The sequence below is a fragment of the Schistocerca piceifrons genome, chromosome 8 (assembly GCF_021461385.2).
Source record: "Schistocerca piceifrons isolate TAMUIC-IGC-003096 chromosome 8, iqSchPice1.1, whole genome shotgun sequence".
NCBI lineage: Eukaryota > Metazoa > Arthropoda > Insecta > Orthoptera > Acrididae > Schistocerca > Schistocerca piceifrons.
The window spans coordinates 55,891,567-55,907,025 of record NC_060145.1 but is presented as its reverse complement, the minus strand read 5'-3'; the positions used below and the strand labels follow the sequence as shown (position 1 = coordinate 55,907,025).

The 15,459-nt window shown below is 41.5% G+C and overlaps 1 protein-coding gene and 2 non-coding genes across 4 annotated transcripts in view; 2 read left to right on the top strand and 1 right to left on the bottom strand.

Moving 5' to 3' along the window:
- The window catches only part of LOC124711258 (putative fatty acyl-CoA reductase CG5065), a 240,792-nt gene that overhangs the window by 161,876 nt on the left and 63,457 nt on the right, over positions 1-15,459 (bottom strand). The gene's annotated exons all lie outside the window — the stretch shown is intronic.
- Trnas-cga lies at positions 6,489-6,563 on the top strand. Its single transcript has one exon. It is a non-coding gene; the product is annotated as a tRNA-Ser (tRNA).
- On the top strand, positions 6,790-6,864 carry Trnas-cga. Its single transcript has one exon. It is a non-coding gene; the product is annotated as a tRNA-Ser (tRNA).

The following is a 15,459-nucleotide window of genomic DNA, read 5'->3' as shown; positions in this document are numbered from 1 at the left end:
AGCTGGCTTACTGGCGAACGCGCCTGCCTAGTAAACGAGAGATGTGTTAGATTCCCGGCCTTGGTGCAAATTTTCACCTGCCGGTTCAGTATATGTACATAAAATAATGTCTGTATGAGACCAGTGAAGTCTCTAAAGTTGTTTCATTTCATTTGCGAATTACTATTGGCTACAGGTTTTACTTAATAGGAATTCTCACCATTCCTAGTTGCTACGAGCCAACTATTACAACAACTTTGTCAAAATACGTTATAATGAAATATTTGTTGCCAGCCTAGTCAAAGCCCCACCTACTATAAAACTTATCATACCGTCACGTACGTCCAAGTGAGTAACAAACGATGTTGAACAGAAATAAAACAATAGCAATAACAATGTCTAAAAATTAGTACTTCGCATTTTTTTTTTCTTAATCACTTTAGGTTAATCTAATCTTTTTGACACACTGAGTTCAGAAATGCTATGGGTTACTGAACAGCATACGCGGCTTGTAGTCTCTTCCAGGTGCTTTTCTAAATGTCATTCTCTGAATTTCTTGTCATGGTCTTTTATGTCACGTTGTCGCGTCCTGACACGGGATAGGCAGAAGTCAGGGAGTTTGAGGTCAGTATGCAAGATGCGAACGATGAGGAGCAAATGGAGAAAGACAAGTTCCGAGTGGCAGGTTGATGACTTCGACCAACGCCAAAGACAGTCACAGGACACCTACGAGAGGCGCGGATTCTTGGATTCGACAGGATGCTTGCACCAGGAGCCTCGTGGAATTCGGGGCTCTGACTAACACACGACAGACACGTAGCCGCCTATGCCCAATACTGTAGTACAAGTTTGTATGCCAACTAGCTCTGCAGATAATGAGAAATTGATGAAATGTATGATGAGATAAGAGAAATTATTCAGGTATTTAATAGTCATGCGTGACTGGAATTCGGTAGCAGGAAAAGGGAGAGAAGGAAAAGTAGTGGGTGAATATGGATTGGGGCTAAGAAATGAAAGAGGAAGCCGCCCGGTAGAATTTTGCACAGAGCATAACTTAATCATAGCTAACACTTGGGTCAAGAATCATGAAAGAAGGTTGTATAGATGGAAGAATCCTGGAGACACTGACAGGTTTCAGATAGATTATATAACGGTAAGACAGAGATTTAGGAACCAAGTTTTGAATTGTAAGACATTTCCAGGGGCAGATGTGGACTCTGACCACAATGTATTGGTTATAAACTGTAGATTAAAACTGAAGAAACTACAAAAAGGTGTGAATTTAAGGAGATGGGACCTGGATAAACTGAAAGAGCCAGAGGTTGTAGAGAGTTTCAGAGAGAGCATTAGGGAACGACTGCCAAGAAAAGTGGAAAGAAATACAGTAGAAGAAGAATGAGTAGCGCTGCGGGATGTAGTAGTGAAGTCAGCAGAGGATCGAGTAGGTAAAAAGACGAGGACTAGTAAAAATCCTTAGGTGACAGAAGAAATATTGAATTTAATTGATGAAAGGAGAAAATATAAAAATGCGGTAAATGAAGCAGGCAAAAAGGAATACAAACGTCTCAAAAATGAGATCGACAGGAAGTGCAAAATGGCTAAGCAGGGATGGCTAGAGGACAAATGTAAGGATGTAGAGGCTTATCTCACTAGGGGTAAGATAGATACTGTCTACAGGAAAATTAAAGAGGCCTTTGGAGAAAAGAGAACCACTTGTATGAATATCAAGACTCAGATGGAAACCCAGTTCTAAGCAAAGAAAGGAAAGCAGAAAGGTTTGAGGAGTATATAGAGGGTCTACACAAGGGCGATGTACTTGAGGATAACATTATGGAAATGGAAGAGGATGTAGATGAAGATGAAATGGGAGATACGATACTGCGTGAACACTTTGACAGAGCACTGAAAGACCTGAATCGGAACAAGGCCCCGGGAGTAGACAACATTCCATTAGAACTACTGACGGTCTTGGGAGAGCCAGTCCTGACAAAACTATTACCATCTGGTGAGCAAGATGTATGAGACAGGCGAAATACCCTCAGACTTTAAGAAGAACATAATAATTGCAATCCCAAAGAAAGCAGGTGTCGACAGATGTGGAAATTACCGAATAATCAGTTTAATAAGTCACAGCTGCAAAATACTAACGCGAATTCTTTACAGACGAATAGAAAAACTGGTAGAAGCCAACCTCGGGGAAGGTTTGGATTCCGTAGGAATGTTGGAACACATGAGGCAATACTGACCTTACGACTTATCTTGGGAGAAAGATTAAGGAAAGGCAAACCTACGTTTCTAGCATTTGTAGGCTTAGAGAAAGCGTTTGATAATGTTGACTGGAATAGTCTCTTTCAAATTCTAAAGGTGGCAGAGGTAAAATACAGGGAGCGAAAGGCTATTTACAATTTGTACAGAAACCAGATGGCAGTTATAAGAGTCGAGGGGCATGAAAGGGAAGCAGTGGGTGGGAAAGGAGTGAGACAGGGTTGTAGCCTCTCCCCGATGTTATTCAATCTCTGTATTGAGCAAGCAGTAAAGGAAACAAAAGAAAAATTCTGAGTAGGCATTAAAATACATGGATGAGAAATAAAAACTTTGAGGTTCGCCGATGACATTGTAATTTTGTCAGAGACAGCAAATGACTTGGAAGAGCAGTTGAACGGAATGGACAGTGTCTTGGAAGGAGGATATAAGATGAACATCAACAAAAGCAAAACGAGGATAATGGAATGTAGTCGAATTAAGTTGGATGATGCTGAGGGAATTAGATTAGGAAATGAGACACTTAAAGTAGTAAAGGAGTTTTGCTATTTGGGGAGCAAAATAACTGATGACGGTCTAGGTAGAGAGGATATAAAATGTAGACTGGCAATGGCAAGGAAAGCGTTTCTGAAGAAGAGAAATTTTTTAACATCGAGTATAGATGTAAGTGTCATTAAGTCGTTTCTGAAAGTATTTGTATGGAGTGTAGCCTTGTATGGAAGTGAAACATGGACGATAAATAGTTTAGACAAGAAGAGAATAGAAGCTTTCGAAATGTGGTGCAACAGAAGAATCCTGAAGATTAGATGGGTAGATCACATAACTAATGAGGAGGTATTGAATAGGATTGGGGAGAAGAGGAGTTTGTGGCACAACTTCACAAGAAGAAGGACCGGTTGGTACGAAGCGTTCTGAGGCATCGAGGGATCACCAATTTAGCATTGGAGGGCTGCGTGGAGGGTAAAAATCGTAGAGGGAGACCAAGAGATGAATACACAATCAGATTCAGAAGGATGTAGGTTGCAGTAAGTACTGGGAGACGAAGAAGCTTGCACAGGAGAGATTAGCATGGAGAGCTGCAACAAATCAGTCTCAGGACTGAAGACCACAACAACAACAATGACTAACACTATTTATTTGCGATAAGACTAACTACTACACTGATGGCTAAACCTAAAGATTAGAAAAAGCGAAGGTAGCAACTGGTTGCACAACAGCGTCTGAAGACACTGGGCTGGGTGCCAGCTGAAGTAGCGAATACTAGCAGCACTCCAAGTGAGCTTACTGAGGCAGTTCGCGAGCGACACGGAGTCCGCGGCTGAGCGGTCTGACTGAGAACTCTCTCTGAATACAGAAACATGGGTTTTTAAAGCATTGTGGCGGCACACCGTTTCTCCCTTCTTACAGTCGACCCGCCTGTCCACCGGCACCTAACAAGCTTCGGTCAATTTGGCGGGTATCTCTGCACCTCCAGGGTGCCTATGGCCAACCAACTTAGATTCGTCCCCTGCTCCTACTCGGTAGGTAGGGGTTCTTCTGGATTTTACATTAACAAACTCCAAGTTTGGTATCAACAGCGTTTAGCTGAAAGCTAAACGTCAGTGCCACCCCTATTATGGCCAGCAACTACAGTGTTTTACGTCACTTGGCCACGCCCTCCGCCCTTGTGTGGGTGGGGACTGCTGTGATTGCACTCTAACCTGTGTAAGCCGACTAACACTGCAGTTCTGAGGAGCAGGCTTCAAGCTTGCTGCCTCCGCTTCATGGCCATTTCCTACGGTGACGCCTTACGGTAGCATCTAGGCGGTTTCTGGAATTACCAGTTAATTCTCTGTAACGAAACTTCTCCCATGGGACAGCTGCACAGACCGTCTGCAATTTGCAGGCCTCTGGTGTTACTATTTACCTCCGGGAAACTAAACTTTTGCGTGCTCTCTGCGTTGTGTCTGTGATTTCTTACCTAGAAGTGCCCTTAACCGTAAAGGAGTCACTATGTCGTCAGTACATGACAATGTTTGCTAGATTTTCTTAAGGTGCCTTGTATCTTATGAGCTTTTATTTTGGGTCTTGCATTTTAAGGAAATTTGAAGTTTTCATCGTATGTCCTTTTTGGGACTGCATTCAAATACTATTTAGCCGTTAGTGCTAACGCAGTTGACTTCACATTCTGTACCACTGAAGCCTTGTGTATTGCCTTGTATTTAAGGAGTGTAATGTTTAATTCTCTCTATATGTGTTTGTTGCAGGATAGATTAGCCATTATATGACGAATCACTTGCGAGCGACTTCATTGTGACGTTCACCGAACAATTTTGCTGTGTGACTGTTAAGAGGTAGCTACTTTGGTAAGGCAGCCGGCCAGCTGATTACATCAAGTCCTCAGTACTTTCCACTTGCTACCTCGTTGTTAAACTAGTCAGCTGTGAGATGTCGTTTGTCATGCCTCTATTTACTTTGCTGCCCGCCGAAACCACATTCTGTTTGTGTAGCTATTTAAGCGACTACTACCGTTGTTTGCTTCCCTGTCACCCTGAAGTTGGGGGGGGGGGGGGGGGGTTGGGGGGTTACCTGACTTGCTTTTTTTTTATTTTCAGTAATCTAATTTTTTTTTAACTGCACGTGACTTTATGAATTTCTTTCAAAATGTTGAAGTAAATATAAGTTGAAGGAAACATTCTCAAATGTAAATAAACTATCTTGATGAAATTTGACAGGTGTGTAGAGGGGGCGAAATAGTGCAATACGTAGTTTTTTTTTTTTTTTGCACTCAGTTTCACTTTTAAGGGGTAAAAGTCACCCCGAAAGGTAATATGGCATTTTAGGATTAGAGCGAATGTCTTCAAAACGATAATATACCCTGAAGAGCCAAATAAACTGGCACACATGAGCTCCGCGAGCACGCAGAAGTGCCGAAACACGATGTTGCATGGAATCGACTTACGTCTGAAGTAGTGCTGGAGGGAGGTGCCACCATGAATCCTTAAGAGGACGAGTGGGTACAAATCTCTTCTGAACAGCACATTACAAGGCATACCAGACTGGCTAAGTAATGTTCATGCCTGGGGAGTTCGTTGGCCAGCGGATGTGTTTAAATTCCGAAGAGTGCACCTCGACCCAATCTGTAGATATTCTGGACGTGCGGGGTGTCACATGGTGCTGCTGGAATTGCCCAAGTCCTCCGAATTCACAATGGACATGAATGGATGCAGGTGACCAGACAGGATGCTTACGTACGCGTCACCTGTCAAAATTGTATCTAGACGTATTAGGGGTCCCATATCACTCCTTCTGCACACGCTCCACACCATTACAGAGCCTTCACCAGCTCGAACAGTCCCCCGCATCACATGCAGGGTCCATGGATTCATGAGGTTGTCTCCATACCTGTACACGTCCATCCGCTCGATATGATTGGAAACTAGACTCGTCCGATCGGGCAACACGTTTCCAGTTATTAACAGTCCAAAGCCAGCGTTGCAGGGTCCAGGCGAGGCGTAAAACTTAGTGTCTTGCAGTCATCAAGGTTACACGAGTAGACCTTCGGCTCCGAAAGCCCATATCGATCATGTTACGTTGAATGGTTCACAGGCTGACACTTGATAATGGCCTAGCATTGAAATCTGCAGCAATTTGCGGATGGATTGCACTTCTATCACGTTGAACGATTCTCTTTAGTCGTTGTTGGCCCTGTTCTTGCAGGATATTTTACTGGCCGCAGTGATGTCAGAGATTTGTTGTTTTACCATATTCCTGATATTCAAGGTACACTCGTGAAATGGTCATACAGGAAAATCCCCACTTCATCGCTACCTCGGATATGCTGTGTCCTATAGCTTGTTTTCCGACTATAACACCACGTTCAAACTTACATAAATCTTGAAACTTCCTGGCAGATTAAAACTGTGTGCCCGACCGAGACTCGAACTCGGGACCTTTGCCTTTCGCGGGCAAGTGCTCTACCAACTGAGCTACCGAAGCACGCGAAAGGCAAAGGTCCCGAGTTCGAGTCTCGGTCGGGCACACAGTTTTAATCTGCCAGGAAGTTTCATATCAGCGCACACTCCGCTGCAGAGTGAAAATCTCATTCTGGAAACATCCCCCAGGCTGTGGCTAAGCCATGTCTCCGCAATATCCTTTCTTTCAGGAGTGCTAGTTCTGCAAGGTTCGCAGGAGAGCTTCTGTAAAGTTTGGAAGGTAGGAGACGAGGTACTGGCAGAAGTAAAGCTGTGAGTACCGGGCGTGAGTCGTGCTTCGGTAGCTCAGTTGGTAGAGCACTTGCCCGCGAAAGGCAAAGGTCCCGAGTTCGAGTCTCGGTCGGGCACACAGTTTTAATCTGCCAGGAAGTTTCATATCAGCGCACACTCCGCTGCAGAGTGAAAATCTCATTCTGGAAACATCCCCCAGGCTGTGGCTAAGCCATGTCTCCGCAATATCCTTTCTTTCAGGAGTGCTAGTTCTGCAAGGTTCGCAGGAGAGCTTCTGTAAAGTTTGGAAGGTAGGAGACGAGGTACTGGCAGAAGTAAAGCTGTGAGTACCGGGCGTGAGTCGTGCTTCGGTAGCTCAGTTGGTAGAGCACTTGCCCGCGAAAGGCAAAGGTCCCGAGTTCGAGTCTCGGTCGGGCACACAGTTTTAATCTGCCAGGAAGTTTCATATCAGCGCACACTCCGCTGCAGAGTGAAAATCTCATTCTGGAAACATCCCCCAGGCTGTGGCTAAGCCATGTCTCCGCAATATCCTTTCTTTCAGGAGTGCTAGTTCTGCAAGGTTCGCAGGAGAGCTTCTGTAAAGTTTGGAAGGTAGGAGACGAGGTACTGGCAGAAGTAAAGCTGTGAGTACCGGGCGTGAGTCGTGCTTCGGTAGCTCAGTTGGTAGAGCACTTGCCCGCGAAAGGCAAAGGTCCCGAGTTCGAGACTCGGTCGGGCACACAGTTTTAATCTGCCAGGAAGTTTCATATCAGCGCACACTCCGCTGCAGAGTGAAAATCTCATTCTGGTTACATAAATCTTGATAACCTGCCATTGTAGCAGCAGTAACCGATGTAACAACTGCACCAGACACTTGCTGTCTTATAAACGTGTTGCCGACCACAGCGCCGTATTCTACCTGTTCATATATCTCTGTATTTGGATACGCATGACTGTACCAGTTTCTTTGGCGCTTCAGTGTATTTCATACACTGCTGGCTGGCCGGCACACCGGCCCTCGTACTTAATTCGCCCGGCTGATTCGATCCGGGGCCGGCGCGCCTACCCGGGTCCAGGAAGCAGCGCATTAGCGCTCTTGACTAACCTTGCGGGTTGCGATTGTTGGTAGTATAGGCCTATGCAATTATAATCACAGAGATAGACTTACATTAGACAAGCTTCATACGACATTGTATGAAACCAGATTTTTGAAGGCCGCATTTCATTGTTGTTGATGCGACTGGGTCACTGGGTGTATGTGCTGTCACTCCATCAACAGTTTGTGGTGTAAGTTGAGAATTTCGGTCTGACGAGAGGCGTTATAGGGTAGTCCGTGCAGTGGTGATGGTGAGTGTGACCGGATGGTGTAGTGGTCATTGCATCTGCCTAATAAGCTGGAGAACTAGGTTCGAATGCTGGTCACGAACAAATATTTAACTTGCCTCATTGATACGAATCAGTGCTCACTGGCAGCTAATGATTTAATTCCCTTACGTCTTCTGTCACTAGACTCATACACGTAACAATGAGGTAGGACAGTGGTTAGTGTATGATCTTGGCATATGAAAGGTGTTGGATTCGAAACTCGTCAAATAGTGCAAAACTTTGTTTCTAAATCTAATAAAAAGATTTTCATTTCTATTTATATTCAGTTAATTTTTTTAAATGTATTTTTTTATTTCTATTACTTCGCACTGTCATCTTTACCACGATATTAACTTGTTATTCTCTCTTATTGTTCATCCTATCTCACTTTTTTCGTTCTGAATCTGTCTGTGTCGCCTATAATCTAAAGTTAAGTGCCAACCAGGATTGCTCATCGGTTGGTAATGCTGTAAGTAGGCTGTTTAGGTTTTTATATTGGTAACGCCATGTAGCGGTCTATATGAAAATCACTGGTTGTGCTGTGTGCAGTCTGTGGCTGGTTTGCATTGTTGTTTGCTATTGTAGTGTTGGGCAGCTGGATGTTAACAGCGCGTAGCGTTGCGCAGTTGGAGGTGAGCCGCCAGCAGTGGTGGATGTGGGGAGAGAAATGGCGGAGTTGTGAGAGCGGATGATCTGGACGTGTGTCCATCGGAGACACTAAATTTGTAAGACTGGATGTCACGAACTGCTATATATATTATGACTTTTGAACACTATTATGGTAAATAAATTGTTTGTTCTCTATCAAAATATTTCATTTGCTAACTATGCCTATCAGTAGTTAGTGCCTTCAGTAGTTTGAATCTTTTATTTAGCTGGCAGTAGTGGCGCTCGCTGTTTTGCAGTAGTTCGAGTAACGAAGATTTTTGTGAGGTAAGTGATTTATGAAAGGTATAGGTTAATGTTAGTCAGGGCCATTCTTTTGAAGGGATTATTGAAAGTCAGATTGCGTTGCGCTAAAAATATTGTGTGTCAGTTTAAGCACAGTCATGTATAATTGTTCAGAAGGTGACGTTTCATATGTCGATCCTTAGCCGAGGATACCTCACTGGAATCTTCTGATTTTTTCTTGTATGTGTAATTAGTGTAGCTATTGTTTATTGCTAGCGCGTAATTATAGAGAGAATTTCATTTGTAGTTGTAGTTTTTCATTGTTGCACAGTAAAACAGTTGTGGCATGCATGTAGATTTGCACCAAGTATTTCGCAGCTGTGTTTGCAATTAAGTAGATATTATTTTTAGTGCTATGTTAATGTGTTTTCTTATTTTGCTCTTCAAATTGTGCTTTTCTGTGCTATCGTGTAAACTAAGAAATAATAGTGACGACGAGCGTAGCTTATCAGCACCACTGTGTAATGAATTAACAGACATTCAAAGTAGTTCAAATGGCTCTGAGCACTATGCGACTCAACTTCTGAGGTCATCAGTCGCCTAGAACTTAGAACTAATTAAACCTAACTAACCTAAGGACATCACACACATCCATGCCCGAGGCAGGATTCGAACCTGCGACCGTAGCGGTCACGCGGTTCCAGACTGAAGCGCCTTTAACCGCACGGCCACACCGGCCGGCTCAAAGTAGTAATTTGGTAATTGTGCATAGGGAAATGGAGCGGGCGGCAAATAATGGCGAGACAGTGAAACAAATAGTGAACAGGGAAGCATTATCGATCGATCGGTCGGCAACAGCTCGCCTCAGGAGTCCGAAATGACAGGACACAATCTTGCAAATACTGTAGATTCAGGTTTTGCTTCCTCACCGTTTTCTCAAATAAGTCAAGACACATTTTCTGCTTTTCAAAATGCGAATATTGCCGGGTCAAATGCACTGCCGAATGGCACTGAGGAACATGTTTCAGACAGCAGTGCATTGTTATTACAGTTAATGCAACAAATGGGACAAAGGCTACAAAAGTTGGACACAACGCTTGAACAAAATCAGAAACAAATGGGACAAAATCTTCAAATGTTAGACACAATGGAACAAAATCTTCAAAAGTTAGACACAATGGAACAACACCAGAAACAAAAACAGCTACAGCTAGACGCAATGGAACATAATCTTCACACCACGCTTGAACAAACACGTGAAGATTTAACTACTGAGTTACATAAAATCGAATCGAAATGTCAAAAAGTCTGTAATGATGTAAAAACGCAAATTTGTGAGCATTTCCAACCTATTTTTTCGCGGCATGAAAATACATTACGGAATCACGAAGCAGCCATAAAAGAACTGCAAACTATTGTTGATGAAAATCATGAGACCTTGCAAGCTAAAATTAACTCAGTTGCATCTACCGATTCGCTTACGCAACTTGCAAAACTCAGGAAAACTTAAAGGACACAGTAGATACGATTTCAACACAAATGGACACTCTGAAACTTGGTTCAGAAAAACACACTGAGGAAATAAGTACACTATCGGAGAAAGTAGCCGAACTTTCGGATCAGTTCACTAACTTATCTACAAAGGTAGATGATGATCTGAATGACACAAGACCTGTAGCCATCACTGACACAGAAGAGTATGAACAAATTTAGAAATTCAAACAAAATCAGAATCAAATTAATACGCAACACGAAAGAGGAATCCAGGAAGTACAAGATCAGTTGGCATAAGTGACACAAAAATTACATATTTCAGAGGACACTCGCGCTCCAACACTGGAAGAGGGACTTAGAAATACGGAAAAGCCGCAAAATAATAACACAGGGCATTTCGGAAATTATGAAAGTAATTGGCAAGGTGCACCGAATTTTGAGATGGAACCGCCGACACGACGTAACAATGACCGATATGCGTCTCGCCGACACGATGCAAGCTGTTCATTACTACACGTAAATTCAAAACATTTAAGAATTCTGGCAACAATATTCATCCACAATCATGGCTCCATCAATTCTCTCATTGTTTTCCTCCCAACTGGTCATTAGAGCACAGATTAGAATTTATGTGTGGCTACTTAGAGAATGAACCAGCTGAAAGAATGCTATCGGTCATTCACGATTGCCACAGTGAAGGAGAATTTTATCATACCTTCCTCTCAGCATATTGGTCTCAAGCCACACAAGACCGAGTAAAACATAGCATCGTAATGATGAAACCTTTCGAACAATCTGAATTTTCCAGTATTGTGAAATATTTTGAAGATACGTTGCACAAGAATCGGTACCAGTCAAACCCATACAGCCGCTCAGAACTCATCCTCATTTGCTTAATCAAATTGCCTGAACATTTACGACATATTATTTTGGCAGGACGTTGCAAAGACGAGATTGAAGATTTTCAGGGACTGTTACAAGAATTGGAAATTGACACTGACAATCGCGGAACGCGAAAACAGGAGCACAACAATTACAGGTCACATCCGTTACAATTCCGCAATAACAGAAATAATAAATGGACACGACAAGGCTATTATTACAACGTAAATCGTGACCAAAACAGACACCACCCGTATGACAACCATTGGCAGAGTAGTAATAATTAAAGGGAAAGATCACCTCTCCGTGGTAATGACTATCACAGAGACAATCAGAGAAGCAGACAATATGGGAACCAAAATAATTATTATCAAGGGAGACAGAATAGCTTCAGACGAACGGTCTAGCGCGCAGTTACGATTCAGGGAGAAATTCTCCACCACGTGACCGACAAGAAAGAAACTATGGAATCTACCGACATGACGACAGACGATATGATCGTAACGACAGAGCTGAATTGCATCAGAACTGGCGGGATTCAAACAAGGCAGGGCCCTCTCGACAAGGTGCACTTGTAGAAGTTAGGCCTCCTAATGCCAATAACGATGCACGCCAACAAAGAGACAGTAGGCAATGACTCACACCGCTGACAGCCATAATATGTACTTATGAAGCTGACGACGTAGCTGCCGTGGCTAGTAATTACGTTAAAAATGGAAGACATTAGGGACATCTTACTCCACGAACACGATGTAAAACATAACAACATTGCATATCCTGTGATTCACATCACAGTAAATAACGTAAAATTTACGGCATTACTTGACTCTGGCAGCCCCTTTTCAGTAATTAATGAAACAGCTTTTAGCAAATGCAACAAATCGAACGATTGCCCCACACTTCCTTTAAGTAAGATTAAATTACAAGGTGTAATTTTTGGAAAAAGTGCAGATGTACACCAACAAACCAACTTAGAATTCTTTTGCCAAAGCCACAGCTTCTCTATGAACTTTCTTATTGTTCCATAATTGTCGACGGAAATTATATTGGGAGTAGACTTTTTGAATGAATACAAAGCAATCTTAAACTTTCACAGTACTGAAATAAGTTTAGAGAAAGAAGGTAAGTCAATTGCTTTGAAGTTTGAAGATTGGCTCTCAAACCATGACGAGGAAATTAATCGGCTTTACCTTCTGTTAGACAACAGTTCTGAATTTTCGACGGTACTTGACACTAACAATCACTCTGCAAGTACTGACAGGGATTATATCGACGGCGTATTTGATACTAATGAGTTAATTCAGAATAAAATTCAAACTATTAAGAACTGTAATGACATTGATAGGCAGGATCTTTTTGAGATTTTACGAGCACATACCACAGTTTTTACTCAAAACAGGAACAATCAAGGGATTTCAATACCAATTTCGTGTTCGTGACCATAATAAATTTTGTGTTAGACCATACGTAATTCCAGCACATTACAGGGACCGTATTAGAACAGAAATACAACCTATGCTTTACGAGGGCATTATTGAGCCTGCAGTAAGCTCATACAACAATCCATTACATGTTGTTGAGAAGAAAAATGGATCGATCAGACTTGTCTTAGATTCGAGACAAATCAATACTATCATTATTCCTGAAACAGACAAGCCGCAAACGATGGAAGAACTTCTTCAAAATTTTAATGGTGTAAAAGTGTTGTCTTCTATTGATATCAGATCCAGCTTTTATCAGATCGAACTTCATCCAGAATGTAGAAAATACACAGCTTTCCTTTGTTTCGGCGTTTGTTATCAATTTCGGAAACTTCCTTTTGGTTTGAACATTTCGTCGGCAGCGTTCATTCGCGGGCTAAATTCCATATTACCTGATTTCTTAAAACGTCACATCACCTTATATGTGGATGATATTCTAATAGCAGAAGCCTCATGGGAACAACATAATCGCATCCTCAACAGTTTGTTACGTATTTTGCAGAATATGGAATTACAGTTAACTTGGAAAAGTCTGAATTCGGTACGTCAAAGGTAAGGTTTTTGAGACATATTATTTCTTCTGAAGTCATTCAGCCGGATCCTGAAAAGTTAGAAGCAATCAGAGCCATTCCAGTTCCATCCACAAAAAAACAAGTCCGCAGTTTTCTAGGTCTCGTATATTTTTACCGTCGTTTTCTGAATTTGCAAATTCTCGTGACACCAAAACTCACTGGAAAAAAATACTATTTGTAACTGGGACAAACAAGCGCAGTTGGAATTCAATTCTTTGAAAGAATCGCTACTTAACGCGCCAATACTATCTCATCCAGATCTGTCAAAAGATTTCTGCCTTAGCACAGATTCTTCTAAAGTCGGTGTTGGTAGCCATTTATTTCAAGAAGCCATAGAAAATGACACTACAGTTCATAAAACCATTGCTTTTGCTAGCCGAGTGCTAACAAAATCTGAAAAAAATTATTCCGTTACTGAATTAGAAGCTTTAGCTATCGTTTGGGCATTTAACAAATTCCGTTTCTTTCTTTCTGGTAAGCACGTAAAAGTATACAGTGATCATTACAATTTCTTATGTCTTCAAAATTAAATCATGACAGGTTAAAACTTTGGGCATTGTTTCTGCAAGAATTCCACTTCACAATAGTCTACATTCCCGGCAAGGAGAACATTGTTACGGACGCACTGTCACGCGCACCGGCTGGGCTTGAGAAAAGTAACACAGAAGGCAACCTCGAGAAAAATTTCAGTATTCTTTTCATTCAGAAAGTCGCCTTTGAAAGCTTCATCACCACATCTTTAAAGGAAATTGCTCATGAACAAGATAAAGATCCGATTTGGAAAGACATCAAAAGTAAATGGCATGAAAAGACACACACTCAGATTCGGCATTATTATCTGGTTAGAAACAACATACTCTTCAAACGCTGCACTGTTGATGACAAGTATGGGTACTTTGCATTCCAGAAGATTTTGTTAATAAGCTCATTTGGTACATTCATTTCAGCTACGCACATTTTGGGCCACGAAAATGTTATCATATTCTTCGAACGACTTGTTATTTTAACAATATGGAAAAGAGAATTCGAAGAGTCTTGTCTATTTGTAAACTTTGTCAAAAGGCTAAACCATCTACTATATCGCATCGTGCTCCGTTGTTTTCTATAATTCCTTCTAAATTAAAAGAATTTGCTGCTGTTGATCTCTTGGGACCACTTGTCAGAACATCTAATGGATTTTCGTACGTTCTAGTCACTGTTGAACTTACTTCAAAATTTGTTTGTTTCACTCCGTTACATAAAGCCACTGGACAGTCTGTATCCAACGCCTTTGTTAAAAATTTCTTACGTGAAGTTGGTCACGTTAGTAAAGTCATTTCAGGTAACGGACCGCAATTCAGATCTGTTGTTTGGTCACGCATGCTTCGGAACCATAAAATTAAACCTGTTTTTATTTCATTGTACTCACCACATTGCAACTCGTCTGAACGGATTATGAAAGAAATCAATAAGCTTTGCAGACATTATTGTCACAGAAAGCATCAGCATCGGGACAGATATTTACACTTATTTCAAAACGTGCTGAATGAAATGCCTCATGACTCCACTGCTTTACGACCTATTCTTGTACTAAAGAATGAAGAACCACCGAACAGAATCAGACAACTTGTACCTTTTCCGAATACATGTAAACATCGACACAAAGACATAATTGATTTGGCTATTAAAAATATAAAATCTGCAGCAGAAAAAAGGAGAAAACTACACGGTAAAGCAAATGCAAAGAAATTATATATCGGTCAGAAAGTTCTCATTAAAGCTCATTCATTGCCACATATGAAGAAACACTTGAGTCACAAATTCTTTCTAGTTTACAATGGACCTTACAGAATCCGACGTATACCACATGATAATTGTGTTGCAGTTGAAACTCTGCGTACTAGGAAGAGTAAAGGTTTACACCACATTTCACATGTAAAAGCGTTTATTGAAAGATAATCTGCAATGTTTGAAGTTAAATATCCAGTCAAGAACCAAGAGAACTTATTTAAACAGAAATTACGAACGCATTGTTATAGCGAGCAGACGACACAGTGTTGTTATTTGTACATTCTTGCTTGTTAGTTGCACGATCATGTAACGACTATAAGGCACACATACTTATAACATATACCGGCACTGCTAATGAGATTTTCATGCAGCATTTTGGTTTACTTGAGAAGACATTCTTTATTTGAAGTACTTTCTGTGGGATTAAAGATGACTTACCATTTGGTTTCTTTCACAGCTACACGATTATATCACGATGCTACTAATGTGTGACACAATTTACATTGGTGCTTTTGTGCTGTATCTGCTTTATATCTGCACAGTTTTTCTGTATTCTTCTGGAAAGTAAAACATGTTTTG